Source organism: Acomys minous, assembly GCF_964271855.1.
Source record: "Acomys minous genome assembly, chromosome: 4".
Lineage (NCBI taxonomy): Eukaryota > Metazoa > Chordata > Mammalia > Rodentia > Muridae > Acomys > Acomys minous.
The window spans coordinates 12,743,293-12,765,958 of record NC_140486.1 but is presented as its reverse complement, the minus strand read 5'-3'; the positions used below and the strand labels follow the sequence as shown (position 1 = coordinate 12,765,958).

At 50.3% G+C, this 22,666-nt stretch overlaps 1 protein-coding gene across 1 annotated transcript in view; it reads left to right on the top strand.

The window, feature by feature from the left end:
* ZBTB7C (zinc finger and BTB domain containing 7C) overlaps window positions 1–22,666 on the top strand; it is a 311,453-nt gene that overhangs the window by 64,418 nt on the left and 224,369 nt on the right. The window contains exon 2 of the mRNA XM_084780977.1: window positions 9,496–9,710. The gene's annotated coding sequence lies outside the window, so the exon portion shown is untranslated. The remainder of the gene's footprint in view (window positions 1–9,495; window positions 9,711–22,666) is intronic.

Here is a 22,666-nt window from a genome sequence, read left to right as displayed (position 1 = left end):
TTCCTCACTGTGCACTTGGCCTAGGCATCATCACTTCCAAATTCTAAGGAGTCTTGGAGTGTCTGCTCTGCCACTTGTGTGACCTCTCCTGAGATCACCGTGGCCTCAGGTAGAGGTCTGCTTTGTTCATCTGGCACCAGCCTGTCATCTCAGCAAGGACTCACCGATGCCATTAAATGGAAGAACAAATGCAGCTACTAGTGTTTGCACAGCTGATGCTAGGCAGGGGTTAGGAGGAACGGAAGAGACCAAGCCAACAAGGAAGATGGAGCCCTAAGCTTTGTTTTTTAGCTGTCAAGAGAACATTCATTGCTTCCCACTGTGTCCTTCATCAGGAACCATTGTATACTGGGAAACGGACGAAGGGGAAAATGATTTCCTCCATGAGTCCTCTGTCTCCTGGTTTACATGGCAGGGAGGTGCCACTAAGCTACCCATAGATGCTTCTCAGGCCTGCCTGCCACCTGTTCCCAATGCCACTCAAGGGCTGTACTCAGAGGCCCCTCACTCCTCTACCCTCGCTTGTGTCCTGGTCACTTCTCACCACTTAGGCTTCCTGTACCTCTGTCCCACCCTCTCGGCTTCTTCCTGTGTGTGTTGGGGTGGAGGCTTCAGTGGACATAGCCAGGTGATGTGGCAGGCTGTGACTCCTAGGAACTGGACAAATCTGAGGGGCTAATCCTGCCAGCACCACCTCAAGGTGACATGGAACAGTGGTTTTGTCCAGGGTGGCATCCTTGGGAACAAAGCAGCAGGGCAGCCATGTCTATGCCTGATGAGGAACTGTGCCCTTCAGGGAAGAGTGGCAACCAGAAGCGTAGGCTTTGGGACGAGTGGACGGCTCTCATCCATATGTCCCATCGACAGGCTGTATGACCTTTGGTCCATGACTCTCTAGAGCATCTGTAAGAATGGGCTCTGGACCAGGACATAGCGTGACCCAGGGATGGGTGTGTCTGGGACTGAACTGTAATCTGGGCCTGCCTTCTAGTCTGGCCACGGTGGTGAGATCAGCCATGGAGTAACTATTCCTCTCCCCCCGCCCCATCCCCCTTGGGAACACAGGCAGCAAAGCAGAGCTAGGTACAGCTCAGGGGCAGAGTTGTTTTCATGGCTGCTTGAATTTATCCCCCAAAGACTCCTGGCTCTTGGTATTAGTCTCTGGCAAGGCTTGTGTTCTTTTCTAGTCCTGGCTCATTTGGTGCTACCGTGCTACTCCCAGGCCAGGAAGGCAGGGCTGTGGGCTGGCAGAGGCTGCCAAATCTTCATGCCAAGCCTGTTGGTGGGTGGAGGCTTGATCCAGCAGGGCCGGGGCCTTCCAGTTTTCCTACTCCTTCTCCGTCCCTACAGTCCGTCCTGTTCTACCCTCTGTCCTGCTGCTGGCCTTCTTGCTGCTGACCTTATCTTCTTGGTCTCAAAGTGATTTCTCTGTTTTTTTCACTAGAACCTTCATTTTTTTATGTAGTAGGGGATGGTCTGGCCTGTCCACAGATGCCGCTAGCCCCACAGAACACAGTCTGCCTACACACAGGCAAACTGGAACTCTCATTTCTGCTTCCCAATCCCCAGGCCCCTTGCAGGCTATATCACTGGGCAGGACTTTTCAATGTCTAGGGATGGTGTCGGGGTGGTGTGGTGTGGTGGGGGCGGGGTGGGGGGAGGGTTGTTGACATAGTGGCTGGCTGGGGCAGGAAAGAGAAGAGGCTGCTGGTTATATAGTGTACAAAACCATACCAGTGGAAGTTGGCTTGTCTCTGAAGGGAAGGAACAGAGACATCCAAAAAATGGCTGCCTCTGCACTTGCAGGGAGAGGAGGGTGCAAGGCTAAGCACAGCTCTACTCAGTGGTCCTGGTCTAGACAGAAGCCTGTCTCTGCCTTGGGGCCTCTCAAGGCTTCTTGGGGGAGGCAGGCACAAGAACTCCTCATGTGGGACCTGAGGCCTCTCTCTCCTATGGGAGGCCATAGGCAAGGGCAGAGTCAAAATGAAGGTTGGACTATAGGAGTTGGGGTGAAAGTCTAACTATGGCATCACTTTTTTGTCGGGGCCTGTGGTGACGTCAGCTCCTCTGATGGTCTGTGAATGTGCTCAGGGAAAACCAGCTGGCCATACTAGGGACAGGATGTGCCTGTTTGGGCAAAGGTTAAGAAGGAGGCACTCCACTCATCCAGAGCAGTGTGCTGCCGCTGGCAACCGCTCTCAAGCAGCATAGCCACAAGTATCAAACAGGGTACACTCTCCAGCAGTCTAACAGCTGCAGTACCCTTGCTCCCATGCACGCCCTCCTCATTCCTGCTCGAGACCTGGTTGCCTAACTCAGAGTTGCACATTAAATATGAGGTGGGTAGCTGCTTAGGCAGTCATGCCCTGACTGGTGGCATGATGGCCAGGACTCTGACGTCAGTGGGAAGACAGAGGAAGGAAAGCCAGAGCATTGGAGACGGTGCCTGACACGGTGAGATGAGACTGGAAGATGCTGAGGGTCTTGGCCCCCTGAGCTTTGTAGAACAAGATCTGGAAGGATTGTCCTAGAATGGATTTTACATTGCACATTCTTCCTAAAAAAGAGAAGAGAAGCCTGTAAGTGTTTAAAGACATACTTTGTGCAGTAAGATTAAAATAAAATATACTTTCTTACATGAGGGAATGATGTTTCATTGTCTCAAAAACAAACAAACAAACAAACAAACAAACAACCACCCCCCAAAAAACAAAAAACAAACACCAAAAACTCCACAAAAAACCCCAAACCCAATAACAACTACTTTTTCTGTCTGTAACATTAGCATCAAAGTGAGAAGCAGCGAGGACTAAGATTGCATAACCCGTCTCCAGTTTCACAGATGGTGTAGCAGCACTTCAGAGAGAGGGGGTGACTTGCAGCTCATCGGATGCAGAGCCAGGGTCCTGAGCTTGGCACACTGTAGCACAAAGTGGGTTTGGGAATGACAGCAGCCTGGGTCCCAGCGCTGTGCAATGCAGTGCACACCAGAGCTGGGACCTTCCCCAGGCCCGTGCCAGATCAGCACCAAGACCTAGATAGGACCCCGGGGGCCTGAAATATCTTTCCAGGGACAAGTTGAGATTCTGTACCGATGAGGTGTCGGCCAGGACTGAGCGCAGCTGGGGAGCCAGGAGAGCTACACAAGGACCACCTCAGGTGGGGATCTGAGGGTATGCAGACAGCCCAATATGTAAAAGACAAGGACATCTTCACTAGAATGTTTGGTGACTGCTGTTCTAGAAGAGCCCAATTCCAGGCTTGCCTAGAACTATTCTGTGAGGCAGCGAGGAGCTCTGGAGCAGGCAACAAAGAGGAAACCGCCAGGTGCTTCTGTAGTCTCCTGGGAGCAGCTCCCAGACTCCGATTTTTTTTGCTTTCTGTTTCTCGCAAGAGGGGCCGAGAGGGTTGCAAATCCAGCCTGCCCAGCGGGTCTGCGGCAGCTTCTCAGCCAGTGTCTCTCCACACACTTCCTATTTTTACTCTTAATAACCACGGTCGGGGTTACCAAGGTCTTCCTGTTGCTATAGTGAGAGGTGATGGCGCCAGCCTTCCAAAGCGCTGGACTCTTGGCTCTGAGGGAAAACACAATTCGAGTTGCTGTATTTTGGAGTTTGACTGAGAAGATTTAATGCTCCCTATTCCAGCCTTTGCAACAATGACAGCTTGTGTTAAAAAAAAAATACATAAAACCTCAATAACAAAGAATAATAGGCAGTTCTGGGGAGTGGGCATCTGAGAATATATAGAAGATAAATTTTGAATTACGAAGATGATAAAACTTCAGAAGAACATAGAAAATGACAAATAAACGAAAAGAGGCGTTGCTGACACAGTCTCCAGGGCTCCCACGGATAGCCCCACCATCAGTTTTCATGCACAGGCCAGTGCTGAAGACAGAACAGCTCTGGGCACTGTCAGCTCTGCCAGTTACCATGTTGGAGAGATGTGTTGTGGGTGACTGCGTCCTGTAGGCTAGTGTGCACACGTCAGGTAAAGTAACATAACTTCACACAGGGCCCTCCTCCTTTTCTTCCGCAGTGTCTCTTGAAGGCACATGGTCACCACTGTCTGATTATGCTCCTCCTCCTCTGATGTGGGTGACGGGCTCTTTGGTCCCTGTCTCCCCACACTAACATGATCCTTGTCCTTGTGTCAGGACAGTGGAGTGGCATGCTGTCCCCCGGGAGATTATTAGAAATGTACACTGCCACCTTACCTGGGATCTGCGAGTCCACATCTGTATTTGTATTAGGATGCAGCGTCTGAGCATCATTGGTTTCGAGTCTACATCCTGCCAAGCTCCAGAGTTAGGAGGCACAAACCTAGTGCACAAGGTGCTCAGCAGGCAGAGGGAGTGAAGAGGCAAGGGGCCAGGCCAGGGGGATGTATGTAAGAGTAGGGGAGTATAAGGAATTTCTATAAGTTAAATCCATACGCTATGCAAGATTGGCAACTGGGAGCCAATATGGCTGCTCAGAGCAGGAGTGTGGGCTCAAGTAGCGCAACAACCCTTCCCTTTCACTCCCATCTTAAAGATGAAGATGCTAAAGCAGAGAGAGGTCTCCATGCTTACTCACACAGCTCATTGGTAGTAGGGCTAGGATACAAACCCGGTTCCACAGTCTGCACTTTAAACCACCCTGAGATGTGGCCCAGAGTTGCAGCTGAGCAGCATGGCGAGGAGGCAAGTTTGCACTAAATGGTAAAGCGAGTCACTCTTAGCCCAAGCCGGGGTTCAAACTCAGAATGCTTTTGGGTACCAAACTGATACTCCTCCCACCTTGCACACTTCTTCATTAGCAAGGCGGGAAGTTGGTCTGTCCTCTCAGAACAGCCTCTCCTTCTACACTGACCCCCAATTCCACAGCCCACCCCCTACCCTGGTGCAATCAAAGACAGTTTCCTTCATCTTCCACAGTGGGAAGAATCAAGGGGCAGATAGATGATTGCTTTTCAAGTCAGGAAGTGATACAGCAATAAATCCAACTGCCCCCTTCCACAGTCCCAGAGAATTCAGGTTCCTGGAGTCATTGTTCCTACACAGTACTGTCTTCTTTGTCTCTGGTGCCCCGAGAACCTGGTCCATGATGCTGGCTTTCCAAATCAGTGTAAATTCTGCCTAAAGCTTGGGTGGGAAGATGCACCTCACACATTGGCATAGAATAAAATATCTGCCTGCTGGCAAAGATCCCAGCTGTGCAGAAGTGTGTCCTGAGACTCTTGAGACAGGCAGCTTTCCTCTGGGACTTTCCTTGCCCCACTTCCCAAGGGTAGCCACTTAACATAGCCCCCCTCCAAAATGGCGCCTTCATTTTCCTGCCAGCCCTTGGGTTGTGCAGGATCCCTGCCACAGCAAGGCTATTTTTAACAAGCATCCCAAGCTTCAGGGGGATGAGGAGAGAGGTAGAAAAACAGATTCCATTTGTATATTTTTAATCCCTGCACATTTGAGAAGGCAGCGGCGTTCTCATGCCTGCTGCAAGGGTTGTAGGCAATTGATCAGGCCCTGGATGCCGGGTAATCCCTTTTCTTCCCCTAACAAGGATGCAGGGTTTCCAGAGGCTGGGCTGTGCTTCCCACCGCCTGGCAGTCTCCTGATCCCACTGCCCCCAGCTCTCTCCTCTCTCTCAAACTGCCTGGAGAATCCTGGCAGGGTCTCCGGGGCCAAGGAGGTCTGGGAACCTGACTCTCATTGCCAAGCTCATATTTAGAAATGTCTCCAGCCAGACTTTGGCGCCTATCCTACATGGGCCCCGGGCAGGGGGTGCGCACATGTGCTGCCTCCAAGGAAGCAGCTTCTGAGTGGGCAACTTCCCGTATGAATATAAATACAGCCCCTCTTGTGGAGGAGCTGTGGGAGCCTGTACCCTTTGGGCACAGAGGGGTACAGGTGGACAGTGGGCCACAGAGAGCAGGAAGAAAGGCTTGGGGTAGGCAAATGGTGGTGGGAAAGGAGTTCTGGTTCCTAGTTCACCTTCTGCTCATTTTCTGCATCCCTTCCCTGGGTACCCAGGTCATGCCCCTGTCTCAGAGAAGCTTTCTGACCTTTGGTGGGCCAGACTATGTCCTTGTCTTGCCAGCCCCTTTCTGCTCTGAGCTCCCTAATCTGTGGGGCAAGGCTGAGATTGTCTGCACCAGGCCGGCTCCTTCTCCTCTCTGTGAAGGGCCAGGTGCCCAGCGCCTCTGATGGCATTGGTGCAAAGCGGTCAGAGGGGTTGCTGTCCCCTATGCGCTCCCTCTGTGTCCTGCAAAGCCTTCCAAAAGAGCCTGGGCTTTTCATGTCAGTGCACAGTGATGGCTGATTTGATTCACCACCAATCACACTTTACACAGTAGCCCACTTAGGTGACAGACATCATGGCCCAGCCTTGAGCACTGTCTTTTCAGACAGTTCCTTTGCTGGGGGGATGGGGGGGGAGGGAAGGTGGAGGGGAGGGGGGAGCCATTCTGGTACATCACTTGTGCCTCTGCTGTCAAATGAGCACCAAGAGGGGCGGGGCCCAGTCCCTGAGGTGCCCTGAGAGATGCAGCAGTGGGAGATGGGAAATGGGGAAGGCGCTTCCAGCTCTGAGAGATAGCACAGTGCCCTGCCATTCTGCAGCTCTGCCCTGGGGCCATAGGCCCTTGCTCATCAAATTCTTGATGGAGGAGAGGCTCTTTTTCTGTAGCCCCATCCTTTGAGAAGATCTAAAGGCATCAAGGAGACTTCTTCCTAGTGCCTCCTGCTGCCCACCACGTGTCATCGCGGGCAGGAAGACCAAGGAGACATTTTCTACATATCTGTCTCCAGCCAGCCACATGGTAAACTTGCCACAACTTGAATAAATGATGAGGGAACAAAAGGGGAGCTCTGTGGCTGCAGGCGAACCCCAAATTCAGATGAAGGGCAATGCAAGGCAGTAGCTCTGTGGGGCTCAGGGAGCCCTCAGGCCTCCCCCCCACCCCACCCAGATCCTTCATTTACAGAAAGGATCTCAGAGTCAGAGAAAGTGGGGAGGTTGCCTCAAAGTCAGCAATAGACCTCTGGGCTGCAGGATGGTGAGATCTGGAACCGAGTGTAAGGCTGCCCTAGGTATCTTGCCCTTGGGAAAATCGCCTTTTCATATGGTTGGGGGTGGACATTGCAATTTTTCTTTGAGGGTTAATTGTTTGGCTGACAGCACAGATAATTAGGAATGAGAACCCTGGAGCGAGGGTGACAGCACCATCTGCTATGGATATGTTTCAACCCCACCGCACAGGAGGGCCAGGATGTGCTGGTCCTGCACACAAATACCACCGCGCCCAGAGATGTGGGTGCTTTACTGTTAGCTGCCAGTCCAGTACCAGCTGACGCAGGTGACAGTCTCACTGGTGGGCCATAATAGCGGCCTGCTTCTTAAGGGAGCTTCTTAAGGCCTTCCCACACTGCACTGTATACACGTAGAAAGTACCACTGCTACGGGGCCTGATTTTTCTTCCTCCTTGTGGTCTACTGTGTTATGCCTGGTCCTCTGCTGGCTGGCTGGAGGCAGGCACAAGGAGCTGCAGAAGCTATGTGGAGCCATTGATGTTTGGGGTCATCTTCCTGCCTTGCTCAGGATCTGCCACCTGCCCTGGCTGCCTAGTCCGGAGTCAGGCTAGCCTTGGCTACCACGGCCAGGGAAGGATGACCCAGGAGAATTCCTGCACAGTACAGCTACAGTAGAACATCTGCTTCAGAGTCAGGCTGAGAAGAAGCCTGTGTCCAGGAAGGGGGGGTGGGCAACTTTCTTGACAGAGGCGGAATCCTCTGGGGTTATCCTCCTTTTCAGTCCTCAGGAATAGATCACACATGTGACAGAGTACATGGCGTGCATACGCGCCTTTCAAAGGGAATAGTGGGCTCCATCTTGCTTTCCAAGACTGCTCTACGCCTTCCATGCTGCTTCTTGCTTCTTGCTTCTTGAAGATTCTCAAGGGCAGAGCTGTGGGCCAGGTGGCTAGCAGGCTGGTAGTTATTAGCACTTAATTGCGGCCAGTTCTCTTTGGGCCCAAGATGCCCCTGTTGCCTCAGTATCTCTTCAGCTAATTTTCTCTGCTTCTCACCCCTCAACCCCCCCCCCCTCTCTCTTTACTCCTCCTAGACTTTCCTTTGGAGAAGAGACCTAAAGCGTGGTTGTCTTACCTACTCCCTCACAAGGCGAGTGGACACTGCTCCCTCTTGCTTCATTCTCACTCAGCGCTCTCATCCTCTGGGGGTTATTTGACATTTAGATGAAATTAACCTAGCACAGGGAAGCTTCCTGGGTGGGGGGAAATGATATTTAAAAGTTGGAAATGCCAGCCCTGACCTTCTCCAATATACTGTGTGACGTTTAGCAATCTCCTCAGCCTCTCTGTGTGTCTGTTTCATCTCTGAAACAACTTGTCCCAGAGCTACTTACTGCAAAACAGGATGCAAAAGCAATTTCTAGGGTGTTGTCGTTATACATGTGGCATGCAGGTCATTGTCCTCTTCTTGCTTCAGGAGTCCCTAGAGGCCAGAGGGAAGAGCGTGTGCTCTTTGGTTCCTCTGCTCCCTGAGCATGGTGCTTCCTCTTCCTGAAGTTTGGGCACCTGAGCTATTCTCCATTCCAGCCCCTTCTCAGCAGCTGGTCCACTAAGGCCACAAGGACCCTGAGTAGATCTCAGCCATGTGCACAGCACAGCTGGAGTCCAGCCCTGAGGAGAGGGGCAGAGTTGCAGCCTGTGTGGTCCCAGCAGGTGGCACAGCTTTAGCTAGAGGCCTCCTGATGAGGTGGCAGCACACAGTGGCAGAATAGAAGCCACAGCCTTGGCCGTGAAATGTCAGGATTCAGTGGGACAGTGCCAGTGTCTTTGTCCCTTGCCATAGGGAGTCTCTCTCTGTGTCTCTGTGTCTCTGTCTCTGTCTCTGTCTTTCTCTCTCTGTCTCTTTGTCTCTGTCTCTGTCTCTCTCTCTCTCTCCCTCTCCCTCTCTCTCCCTCCTTGCCTCTTCCTCTAAGGTAAAGGGCTGGAAATACATTCATCATGGGCCACAGGTGGGTGGTCTTCCTGGAGCTCCCAGCCTTCAGCACCCCAAAGTCTTGCCCCAGGTTTTGGTGAGGAGTCGAGGGGTGTCCTGTTCTCTGCACTTCCCATTGGCATAGTGAAAGCATCCATTTCCCTTCTCGCCCAGAACACTGGGGCAGCTCAGGGGTCCTGTTGATGGGTCTGAGTGACCCCTAGCAGGTGGGAACCTGATTGAAAAGGGAGTCTTTGAAGTAGATAGAATGAAGTATGCAGAGCTAAGGACCCAGGAATAACATGTATGTGTGCGTGCGCACACGCAGCATATGCAGAGCCTATATTCAGAGCACTGCCAGTGAAAACCCTACATGGTATAGCTACCAGGCACTATGGGATACAATAATAAAGAACAATAGGAGGCTAGGTAGAAGACTCCAGAACAGTTCACACCTGGACTTGTCTGTCTGGGCGTGGTTGTGATGGGGACCTCTGTTCTCCTTGCAGATCCATTCGGAAGCAGCTGGAGCTCAGGTCTCCCATGCCTGAGGCTTAGGCCAGCCAGAAGAGGAAGAGAGAACGGCATGGGGCTTACCCAGGCCTGAGCAGTGAGCCACAGCTTCTTGGACCTGGAGCTCCAACCGGGAGGCTGTACCCCCTGGAGTGACTCAGGAAGAATTGATGCTCTGGCCCTCAGTGACATGTACATGGTGTAATGACAGGTAATGAACCCGAAGCTCGGCTATCCTTTATCAGTGATATGGCAGGTAGGGGAATATATCAGCTTGTATTCGGCATCCAGTGTCAGCCTCGAGAAGATAACTGTGCAAACAAAGCACACGGAGCCTGATAAGATGATAGATGAACTCCTCAGAGTTATTTGTTTTCACCCATGTGCTTGCTGAAGCCAGGTGCCAGAAGATTTAGCACCAGTTGAGCTCACTTCCTATGCCTTGTGGGAAGGCCGGGCGCCTTGGTTATGCATGTTATTTGAGGGACGCAGAGTACAAATCAAGAAGTCACTATTGTCATGAGCTCCTGCAGGAAGTGGGGCAGGGGGTGGCTTATGTCAGTAAGGAAGCTGAGGTAACAGAGGGCGAAGGAGCTCTTCTATACCGGTGACGTGTGAAGGGTAGACAGGGCTTTGCACCTTGGGACTGCCTCGGGTTTGGTTCAGATGCCTAGAGTTTTGGTGCTGGTTGGTGTTGCTCATAAAAAGGAAAGAAAGAAAGAAAGAAAGAAAGAAAGAAAGAAAGAAAGAAAGAAACGGATGTGCCCATCCGTTTTTTCAAGGGTGCCTGCATAAGTAGGGGAAGATTGAAACATCTTGGGAGGTCTTGTGTAGGGATGTAAAAGGGACATGCAGAGTCTAGAAGATTCTGTGGGTCTAGCAGTTAACCCCAAGATTTAGCCAAGGCAGGAAGTATCAGGCAGATCCCTAGGGCCTAGGAGGCATGCCCCCTGAAACTAGAAGGTCAAACCCCCACTCCCCCAAGACTAGAAGGACAAGAGGCTGACAGGGTTGGAGATGGCATGACAGAACTGGTTGTCTGGTCTTTACCACAAGGAACTTGAGGGTAGCACTCTGGCAGCCTCCCCGTGGGGAACAAAGAAGGCTGAGACAGAAGCAAAAATAGCTGATGTCTTGGGAAATGACCTGGGGCAGTGGGAGAAAGGCCAATGGCCAGCAGCAGGAGGCCCAAGAGGGTGTGGCAAATTCCATCTAGCTCAGGCTAGGGTTGAGGTCTTGGTCAGAGCCAAGGGCAGGGGAGGGGCAGAGCATTAGGACTTCTGGGTGGCCTTGCTTTAAATCCTTTGGGAAGAATAAATTGAAGGAATTTAGCAAGCTAAGCTCCTCTCTAGGAAATGCATAGGCTACAGGCCACATGTGGGGTACCACTGGACTCCTACTCACTGGAGGTAGTGGAAAGGAAAGGCACTTGAGTACTTGGAGCAGTGGGAACTGGCTATGCCTTGGGGTGGAGGAGGCAGCTGCTTGGGTTCTGGACTCCGAGCTGACTCCTGAGCATCTTGGTCCATATTCCTGCTCTTGGTGGAACAGCTGATCTACGCATTTCTGCCTGGGCTGGGGACTGGCCAGGGCTGACCCTGAGAAGGGTGTTTCAAGGGAGAAAAGGCAGGGCTGAGTGGAGGCAGCAAAGGGGCTGCCCTGCAGGGATGGGCTAGGAGTCTCTTAGTGTGTGTTTTCAGGGATCACGCGCTGATGAACCAATATTTACCGAGTGCTTACTGCATTAGTTACCCTTTAGCCATTGAGACCAAATGACTGAAGGAAACAGCTTAAGGGAGGAAGGATTTGCCTTGGCTCACGATTTGAGGGGATACAGTGTATCATGGCAGGGTGGCATCGTGATATCAGCAGCTGCTTGTCATCTCGGTGAACCAGGAAGTAGAGAGTGTAGGCTGGAACCAGAGCTGGGCTGTAAACCCCAAGCCCTGCCACTATGGCTGTATATCTCTCTGCCAGTGGGCCTCATATCTCAAGGGTTCCATAGCCTCACAAAACAGCACCTCTAGGTGGGTACCAAGCCTTCAAATGCTTGAGCCTGTGGAGGACATTGAACACTCAACAGTAACAACACATCTCATGTTACAAGCACAGAGCTTCAGAGAACAAGGCGTGTGCCTTGCGTAAGGTTACTATTGCTGTGGTCAAAAGCAACATGAGGAAGAAAGGGTTTATTTCATCCTATAGCTTACATACAGCCCATCATACAAGGAAATCAGGGCAGGAACCCGGAGGCAGGAACTGATACAGAGGCCGTGGAAGAATACAGCTTACTGGCTTGCAACTCTTGGCTTGACCAACCTGTTTTTGTTGTTGTTGTTTTTTGTTTTTGTTTGTTTGTTTGTTTTTGGTATACCTTCCAGAATCATAGGCCCAAGGGTGGCATCACTCACTTCAATAACTAACTTTAAAAAATGCCCCACAGGCTTTCCTGCATGCCAATCTGGTGGGTGCATTTTCTCATTTAAGGTTCCCTCTTTCCAAATGAGTCTGTGTCAGGTTGACATCATAACCTCGCACGGGGCAGAGGAGCTAGCACAGAACCAAGTCTAGGCCTTAGGTGTCTCAAGACACTACCTTCAAATGAATAAAACTTGGTCTTACTCGGATGGCTCAGGAGAACTAAATGAAATAGAACATGAAGAATATACACCTGAACATCTGACCCCATAATAAGTTGCTGGTACATTGAATTATTTCATTAATGGTCTCTCATAGGGGTAGGAGTCAGGTTTGGAGAAGTTCATTATTCCTTGGGCTTCTGGTAGAGGAGAGATTTACAAACCTGGCCATCAGAGGGTCTCCGGCCACAGAGATGGGGGTCAAGGTAGAGCCTGGCACTCAGAATTGCTAACCACACCTTAAGTGCTGGGGCAGACACTGGGCTGAGAAAGACAGAAGCCAGGAGAGGCACCGGGAATGTGGAGAAATGATGAACAGAGAGAAAGTTCCCAGAATTCTTAGAGAGTCTGCCTTCCTACATCCCATATAGACTCTCACTATAGGGGAAGTGGATCATAGAAGCCCAGGTAAGTCTGGAGATTGGGACCAGCTGCAGGTATAAGCTATGACAGTCGCTTTAAATTTGTCAGTAGCCATATTGAAAAAAAGGAAAAGCTTAGCCACTGTAACTGATTTTGACAGTGTGTTTCATTTAGCTCAATATAGACCACAGTAACTTCAACATGTAATCGATATACAATTACAGAGGAGATGTGTTATTCTTCCTACAGAGCCTTTGACATACTGGGTGCATTTTATACTTAATAGGCCATCTCAGTTAGGACTGGTCACACTTCAAGAACTCAGTGGCCATATGTGCCTGCTAGCAACTGGATTGCCCAAGACAGTTCTAGAATCTAGAACCTCTTTCCACGGAGCAACTGGAGGCCAGGAGTATCCAGAGACAAAACAATAACAGGGTTTGCTGTTGTGTGACAAACAAAAGGTCTATAGTGTAACTCTAGAGAAATTTGTACAAGAGGTGGTCTCACTGTGTGCCTGAAAATGACCTTAAACTCCGAGCCCTCTTGCCTCTCCATCCCAGGTTCTGAGATTCCGGATGTGATCTACCATGCCTAGCCAAGAGCTGTCTCAAGTCACTCTTTATCAATGGTGACTTGTGTTCTCTGGAGCCAGCTTGGCTCCTGGCTCCCCAGATTGTTGACCCAAGTCTCTGTTACTTGTCAGTTCGAGACTGACTTAAGGCAGTTTCTAAAATACCCTAAAGCATCCAGAGCTCTACTGAGAGTGGAACTAATAATTTCTCTTATGCTGGGTAGCCATGAAGACTAAATAAAATGGTAACTGATTGCCGAGTGACACTTGGTGTCAAGAAATAATTCTTTTTATTTTTGTAAATCAAATGGAAACAAATCTGAGCTCCTTTATGGGCTGAAGTTGGCAGACTGCCCAGCTGACATTTCTGCAGTTCTGTCTCTGCCCTTGTGGTGCATGAGAACCTTGGGCCTTTGCAACTCAGGAAAATGGGAGGGTGGCCAGCCCTTAGCCCATGAGGACACTTCAGACCCTGGTGGCTATCTGGAGCCAGCCTGTGTCCATCCTGTGTCCATAGACTCTAGGGCATCCCTATTGCCAAAATGCATCAGCAAAGGCTATCAGCCAGTTTGGGGTCCAAGTCATCCTACTATGTAGGGGCCCCACCCAGTGAGCTGTCTTTAAAAGTTGCCCTTTGGTTCTTATTCTTCTGATTTCAGCCTCAGCCTCTGAAACAGGGACCCAGCCTGATCGTACCGCACCCCTCCCTCCACAGCCATAAAGATGCAGCTCCTTAGGATAAGAGAGCCCATATTTCACTGTCAGGAAACATGGCCGCTCTCTCTGGGATAGGGGGCCAAGGTACACTTATTATTCTGTGACCATCATCTGCAGTTGCCCTTGGCACCCAGCAGTAGCAGAAAGCAGTAATTGCTGTGTTTTTATTAACACAGTGTCCTATGTGTGTCGCCGGAACTCTACAAGGTCAAGTTCCCCTATGTTCAGGCTCGCTCCAAAGAATGCATTAAATAATTTTTGCCTTCTGGACTTTTTTCTTTCTTTCTGAGACTCACAGGAGCCCCTGTGTGAGGAAGGTTTTTGTAGAAATTGCAGGTGTTTATGAGACACGGGGTTCCTCCAAGGGCTGTCTGGCCTGAGAGCTGAGCTGAAACTTCTGTCTTGATTTCTGCCTGGTATGAAGCCGGTGTCTCTTCTCTTAACTCCTGTTATCATGTGTGCTCCAGGCAGCATCCTCTCAGTAGAGTGCTCACAGCAGGTGCTCCACCTCCAGGGTGAGATCCACTCAAGGAATTCCTCGGCTCATTCTCCTCTGGGGGTTGGGGAGGGATAGTATTGTGTGTTAGTGGTGATGGTAAGTGTCCATGACATCTTTGTTTCCCCGCCCTGCTAGGTGGCCCCTCTAGCCAGGTGATTCTGCTCATTCACAACCTGTCCTTCTGTACAGAGCAAGGCTGTGAGTCTGAGGGAGCCCTTCCTACCTCTCTAGTGTGGGCCTGGGGAGCACTGTAGCATGTGGGAAGGGGCCTGTGGACAAATTAGTGCCCTTCCTGGTGTGGAGGAAATGGGATCTGGAGACACAGGTAGACACAGTGGAAAGTAGCTAGGCTGGGCCATGCAGGAGTGAGGGTGTAGCCGAAAGCAAATGGAAACTTCCCGGGCCCGGGGCTCTGAACTGCACTCTCCGTGTTGAGCACTCTGGACTGTGTGTAGTGGAGTGAGGAGCCTCTGGTGCACACTGTGGTGGCATTCGTGTTATTTTAGAATAGAGGTCCTCCATAGCATCTTAGCAGGTGTCTAGCCCTCCACAGCATCCCAGGAGGTGTCTGGTCCTCCACAGCATCCTAGCAAGTGTCTGGTGGTCCACAGCATCCCAGCAGGTGTCTGCTTCCTGCTGTGTCCGATGGGTTCTAAGCATTTGAGTTGGTCTTGATCTTAAAAGAATCCTCTAAAAACCTGTGTCATTGTGGCTTACTATCTATTTTAGAAGGTGGCATGGTACACTTGGGGGGGCAGTATGTGAGGGAGGGTATCATGTCACAAAGCCCAGACAATGTAGACAAGAATGTCGCTTTAGACTCTTCTCAGCTTGCTGTGTAGCCCTGGGCAGATCTCTGAGCTTCCTGTTCTGTGACATCCTTACCATTAATAAATGTGAGGAAGCACAGAGCAGCCATTCCACTCCATGTGGAGCTATGTGGAGCCGCATCTTGAAAGAAAGAGATCTGATTGAGGGGGAGGGTGTCTCATGGCCCAAGGTTGCTGAGAACTGGGCAACTCCCTTCCACCATGGATCTCCAGTGTGCTTCCTGGGGGCCCACAGGAGCAGCTACCTGTGTGTTACCTCAAATTTTGCAACAGGGAGAGGCAGAAAGCCGCATTGCCCTTGACTGACAACCTTCATACATGTACTTAACAATTTTAATTTTTCATGATTCTTCTGATAAAAATAGTGCCCAAGTAAAAACAAAAACATTTGTATTTTCCATCTCCTTAATTAGTTTCTAATTTGGGGGTTCTTATTAGCTTAAAATCATCTCACTGAAATGGCCCTCAGATGAGGGAAAAAACATGCAAGGCACAATCAATTCCAGAGAGAGCTTCCTATTTAATTATGCTGATTGGAGCACTAGAGACCCCCGCAATATGAGCCTCTCAGAATAAAGCTTGATTTGTGCGATTTGGTTTTTAAAATTTTTGGATGCATATTTATCACGTTCAACCCTGTGTTGTTCTCCTTGAGATTCTGACTTGTCTTCTGAGACCTGGGAAGAAGATCCCAGGGGCTTCAGCTTGGACACCCTCCGAGGACTATTGGGAGGGCCTGGCTTGCAGGGATTACAAGGTTTCCCATTTGGCAGTCAAGAGGCAGGCTAGGAAGTGTGGGCTGATACAACTGTAGAGCTGGGTGGAAGAGGAAGGCTTCCATGAAATCATTAAAAAAAAAGGGGGGGGGCCAATTCTGGGTCAGAGACATTTCCAGAACAAAACTGTAGAAATTCTTAATGTCTTCAAAGACACTAGGGAAAACCAGTTGATCAGAGAGAGTTGTCTTTCACCTTCCAAACCCATGGGCCGGTGTCAGCTTTGTTGAACATTAGGTAGCCAAATACAGCAAGTAAGAGATGACAGTATCACACAGGTATACAAGTAAATCTTGAGAGAATCAGAGAGATGTCCCACCAGGGCCTAGAGCTGTTCTGTGCACCAGAAGCCACTCAGGTTTCCTGGGCCCTAGGCTTCCCATCCATAAAATGAGTTCCAGATCACCTGCCTACACCTCACAAGAATGTCTAGTGGCTTTGTGTATTATGAAGCCCAGGATCAAAGATTACATTTTAACGATATTTGGTACCAATTCTTGAGACTCTCTGATCTGCACACATTTGCTTGCAGGCTTGCGCTCCCTGGCTCTGTGATAGAGCGCCATCCAACGCTGTGTGTATGTCCCTGTGTACAGGGCACCATCCAACACCACCCCATGTAAATCTACCTGAAACCAGAGAGGATGTATATTCTCAAGTGTGACGTAGGAGGCTGTGTCTCCTTCCTGGCATTGTGGTGGTGACAAAGCTCTTGGTTTCAGGGCCCTCAACAATGTTCAGTTCTTGCTTCTTTCATCTCTGTCACCAAGAGACACAAGTCACCCCATGCCTCAGTTTTCTTCCCTGGGAACTGGGAAGAACTGAAACCCTTTAACTCTGAAGAGGTGGTTTTAAGGGACAGGGCAAACTCAGGGTCTTCCGGGAGTATAAAGAGTTGGTCAAGCATTAGTGAACAGCGGCTTGCACATTCACTTCTGTGCTTCCACCTCCAGAAACTTCACCTTGAAGACAGAAGCCCAGAGTAGCAAAAATCTCTCCCACATCTTGGGCAGGTGGGAGAGACATTAGCAACTCTGTTCCTGGCCTAGCAGCCTGTCCCCATCTCCAGTGTGAGGTGAGAGAGCTTTTCCACTGAGTGAGTTGTATAACCAACTCAAAAATAAAGGTTAAAAACACCAACAGAACTCAGAGAATCCAACGGAAAGTGGAGTGAGACCTTCCCGTGTTGCTAAGACTTGATTGACAAGTTAGCAATATTTGCTAATTGATTCTTGAGCAGCCTGTAGAGCGGTCTTTCACGGAGACCGGTGATTCTTCTATGTTAGAGAGACACTCCTTGAGGCAGCCTCCTTGGCTTCTTCTACCTTTGGGATCAGTGGTCTCCCTACTCCTTGGGTGAGGTCAGGTGGCTCCTGGGGCTGACACCAGCCATGTGCTGACCCACTCACTGCAAAAATGAGATTTGTGGCTGAGCACTCCATCTGGGCTGTGATTTACAGCTAATGGCCCATCTTTAAGTGACCGCTTGTCTGAGTCTCCATCAGTCAGTGGTCAATACTTAGGAAGGAAACGGCAGTACTGACTTGGCGGTTGTGCTCTGGAGTGCCAAATCTATCTGCTTGCTTTTTCTTTTAGTTTTCTCTGTCCTTTCTCCCTATCACTCTCTCCCTCCCTCCCTCCCTTCCTCCCTCTCTCCCTGTCTCTCTCCCTGTGATGGCTAATTTTACATCAACTTGACACAAAGCTAGAATCATTTAGGAAGAAGGAACCTCAATCGAGAAGATGCCCCTGTTGGAAATCTGGCCAATGAGCAGGCCAGTAAGCAGGATCCTCCGTGGTTTCTGCTTCCAGGTTCCTGCCCCGACTTGCCTTCGTGAAATAAATCCTTTTCTCCCCAAGTTGCTTTTTGTTATGGTGTTTTATCACAGCAATAGAAACCCAAACCAAGTCATTCCTTCCCTCCCTCCCTCCCTCCCTCCCTCCCTCCCTCCCTCCCTCCCTCCCTCCCTCCCTTACCTACTCTCTCCCCCACATTCTTCTATTCTTTCCTTTATGGACCTAGAAAAGAAAAGCAACATTATGATCCTTCTACGGCCCCAGAGAGTGAGGGCACAAACACAGGGCTGAGGCTCTGGAACATTCTTAGCCCTGTTCATTGTAGGGAGCTAGGTTCCCGCTGGCCTTCAGGTCCTCTCCCATGGGTTGAAAGAGGAGTTTCCGTTGAGCCTCAGTCAGTCAGGAAGGCCTTTCCTCCAGGGACAAATGTAACGTGTATACACAGAAGGAATTACAACCATACAGTGATGTTCAACTGAGTGAAGGAACTCCTGCGCCTCTGCAATCAACAAAGGTGATTTGCGGGTTACTATCTGGTTTATGTCTGTATAAATCTGTTCGGTATCTGCTTGTATCATGAGTCTAGAAAATATCTCCATATTGAGCATATATGAGATCTAGCCATATACTACATTTCATAGCTTGTATTTTTGCTTAATGCTTACTTTTAAAACTGCTTACACACCTTACTTAATTCTTTATAATAAGGCTTTCTATAATGTGGGTATAATTTATTAATAAGGTAGAATTAATATAGCTCCTTGATGGACATTTGGGCGACACATTAGGGTCTAAGATGTACCCTTTGGCTCCTCTCCTACCCCAGAGGATCAGAGAAGAGGCTGGGGAAGGGACAGGGGGACACCTCTGTCATTAAGAGAAGGCTTCACTCTCTTACCTTTCCATTTCCTTCTATGGCAAGCCAGGTGCTGAGCATGTACACACACTTGGTGCCATGTCAAAGCCAGATAGAGACTGGGAACACAGTGAGGAGGCCCTGGGCAGAGAAGAAGCAGTGGGTAGGACATAGTGGGCAGGGGGGCTCTGAGGACGTAAACACGTGCTTAGTATATTTGGGGTGCTCCTAGAGCCAGTGCCAAGAGCTGGGCAAGCCATATCTGGTTATGAGCAGGTGTGGGCACAGCCCTGGAGAGGACCACAGGCTGAAGCTGTGTGGACTCCAGGCTGATAAACCTTCCTCGCCTATCCAGAGTGGAGCCAGGGGGAGCAGGTGACAATGGCTAGGATGGGCGCAGGGTGGCACCCCCAGCTCCCTGTGGTCACTAGCCTCTTTCTGCACCAGTGTGAAGATGAGTTACCTGGCAGGACACCATTAACACCCATTCTCCCAGGAAGGCAGAAAGGAGAAAGTCTTGGCTTTTCCTTCTGTAGTAATTTAACATCTTCTCTTGTGTCTAAGTGAGTTAGAGTTCAAAATAAAAATGCCGGGTCAGCCATGGCAGAGCCGTTGTCATCTCAGCACCGGGAAGGGGGAAGCTAGAGGGTGGGGAGTTTGAGGTCAGCCTGCTCCACATAGTAAGAGCATGTTTTAAACAACACCCACATATCTAAATGATGCCTACCCAAAGGAATACAGGCGTTTCCTAACCTCTGTCTTGTTTCACCCCCGTCCCTGCAGCCACTGTAGGTTGCCATTGGAGCTGCGCTGTGGCTTGTCCTCTAGGTCTTCCTTGTGCAATCAGAATGCGGAAAATGCGGAAATCTCAACGCATATTCCTGGTTTTCATTTTTTCCATATAGAACATGGCCTACGGAATACTCCATAGAACACCTGGGTTTCTATTTCCTTAACTATCTGTCCTGAGAATCTACCCACATTACCACATATAGTCCTTCTTTAGGCCTTCTGTGTAGCATTCCACCATTGTATGCATGTACAGAGTCTGTTGGCCGTGCTCAATTTTCCTTTCTTTTTGCTACTAAAAGCAGTTACTTGTTGATCTGATGTTTGTCTGAACTATTTGGCTTCTGTATATTTAATTACAAGGCAGCCTAATTCCTTGCAAGAAGTAGGTAGAGTATACATTATCTATAAAGTTAAGTGAGCGGTAAGCCTGATGTCACCATCTCCACCTGGGCCCTGCCTGTGTGTCCTGGCACCTGGATGGCAGACGGCTTTCTGCTCGGGCCTTGATTGTGCACACTCCCCTCACAGGTGATCACATCCATTTGGCTGCAGGCTGTGAAGCCCTTTCCTCACCAGTGCATGAAAAAGGGATATTTCACACGCGCTTCACATTATCGCTGTGATTTAGCTTCTGCGTGAATAAGAATCAATGCAGCAGCCAAGTGCCACCAGAGCCCATTTAGAGCGTATTACAGGCATCCGTAGCCCCACCTTTGACTGTGATCTTGTCAGATGCCATGTGGTAATTGTAGTAACAGCTTACATTTTTCTTGTGCGGGCCGTTCCCGGGACTGCGGGCCTGTGCCTTTGCTACTATGGGCGTCTTCCCGTCCAGAGGCTATCTGAGTCCATTGGAGGGGGGGGGTGGGGCTCTAAAGTGAGCTTCATCCTGGTCAGTTAGTGGATCATCAGTCTGCCGGTAGAACAATTGGTCCTGCAGCCTCCACGCTGTCCTGCCCAGCATCCTGCAAGCTCTCTGTACTTACTGGTAACTCAGCACAGTCGTGCAATCTGAAAGGGATGCCAACAACAAGGCCAGTCCAGCTTCTGCCCGCCCCACTCCCTGGACCCTAACTCAGTAAGTGCTATTGGAGCCTGTGCTGCTTTTCAGTCCTCATGACTTCATGACATGCATATGGCCACCTTGTCCCCGGTCACCCAGCAGGTCTCCGCATCCCATCCTCACCCCACAAGCCATGCTTTCCCCATGGAAGCCTGAGCCCCCCAGCTGCCTTTAGACAGAGGTGGAGGATGTCACCAGTGCCCTCCTGCTTGCTTATCACCCTCCCTCAGAGCCTCTTTTCTAGAACAGCAAGCAGTGTCTCCCTGGCCAGGGATGTGAGGACTCTGCTCTTTCTGGGCAGTGACATGGCTACTTCTCCAGGTTATTCCTGGCTCACGGTTAGAGGGCAGCCCAGCTTTTGCTTCCTTAGAGCTGTGAGATGATGTTAGACCCTAGTGAATTTCAGCATTATCACATGACTTAGGCCATTTGCACTGCTGTAACAAGATGCCCAAAATGGTAGGTTTTGTTGTATTCTTCCAGTATGTGTGTGTGTGTGTGCGTGTGTGCGTGCGTGTGTGTGTGTGTGTGTGTGTGCGCGCGCGCGCGTGCGTGCGTGCGTGTGTGTGTGTGTGTGTGTGTGTGTGTGGGTGCATGCACAACAAAAAGCCAAACAGCCTGTTGCACACTCCATACCGCAGCTTACTGTGTCTATCCTGGAAATCTCATCACATTAGAACACGCCTCACAAACCACAAAAGCTGCTCACAGTCTGAAGAGTGAGAAGACCAAAGTCAAGGAGCCAGCAGATTAGATGGCCCCCTCCTCTGTAGGCAGCCCCTTCTGCCTGTACCCCACATGGCTTCCTCCAGGCAGCTCGCTGGAGCCTTCTGTGAGTACACTTGTCCCTTGCATGAGGGCTCTGCCCTCATGACATAATCAACCCCAGTACCTAATATGTCATCTCCTAACACCACTTATGGGTTATGAGTTCGGCTTGTGAATTTTGAGGGGACACAGACAAACAGGCTATCACATCCTGGCTTTTAATAAATATCTCAAAGGTCATTTACTGCTTCCCCCTCATTAGAATGCAAACTCCATGCCCCTGTGACAAGCTGAGCCATTACAGGGACCCATTACAGAGCCTGAATGTGGCAGGAGCAAACTCTCAGAATGAAGGAAGCATGGGCAAGTCGTGTCCCGAGGAGCAGGGAGTCCAGCTCCTCCAATGAATACCCTCTTCCCAGCGGCAATAGAAAGAATGGCAAACTCATGCACTGCAGAGAGTTTCAGAAGTGCCACCTGACTCCTGGGGAGGGAGGACAGACCCTGTAGGTTAGTCCGTGGGCTCTGGAGCCAGCTTGCCTCTTTCTGCTAAGCAATCCTAAACTGTCTGCCTACCTTCTTCAAGCCGCTTCCCCATCTGTGAAATAGGACCAGTTGCTCCTTTCTCTAGAGGAACACTGCGAGAATTGAAGACGTAAATCTGGCAAAGTGCTTAGTGCCACGCCAGCTCTGAGAGGCAGTAATGGCGGAGGATGGCATGGAGTCCAGACAGGGTGGGCTTCCTGATACAGCCACATAGAACCTGGTCTTCAGTCCTTGCCACCCACTGAGCTCTCAGCATGCACGTAGCCCTGGCCCTCTAGCCACTTCCGGTCACATGGCCACAGCACAGTGCTGCTCAGCCGAGGTCAAGTGTCCACCTTCCTCCAGGGGACGTTCGATATCTGCAGATATTTTCCAAGTGTCAGGACCCAGGGAGGGGATGATTTTAGCATAGAGTACAGGTGCAGCAGAGCATCCTCCAGTCCAAGAGATCCTTCCTTCCTCACAATGACACCCAAACTGCCAACAGGGCTGAAGGCGAGTAGGCTTGCTGAGTGCTTAGAGGGAGCCTCAGGTAAATACAGGACACTGGAAACTGACCTGTAGTAGGGCAGAAGGTGTTGGGGAACAGACACAGGAGAGAGTGTTCTCTTTTGTTTACAGTTTAGAGATGGAGATGGGAAAAGGCAGGGGGCAGGGAGGTGTGTGTGTGTGTGTGTGTGTGTGTGTGTGTGTGTGTGTGTGTGTGTGTGTGTAAGTAACTGTTGGAAGCAGGGGGATATTCCAACAGGGGCAGTCTGAGTAGACGGGAGTGTTCTGGGCAACAAGGGGCATTCTTTGAGTGGCATCTTTGACTCCAGTATGCCCTGCCCACTCCTTGTCCAGAGAGGTGGGCTGCAGAGGCAAAGATGCTGCTCCTCACAGGGCCAGATCCAAGCGTGTGTGCAGCCCAGCTGCAGCTTATCTTCCGATGATCCGCCCTTGAGAGG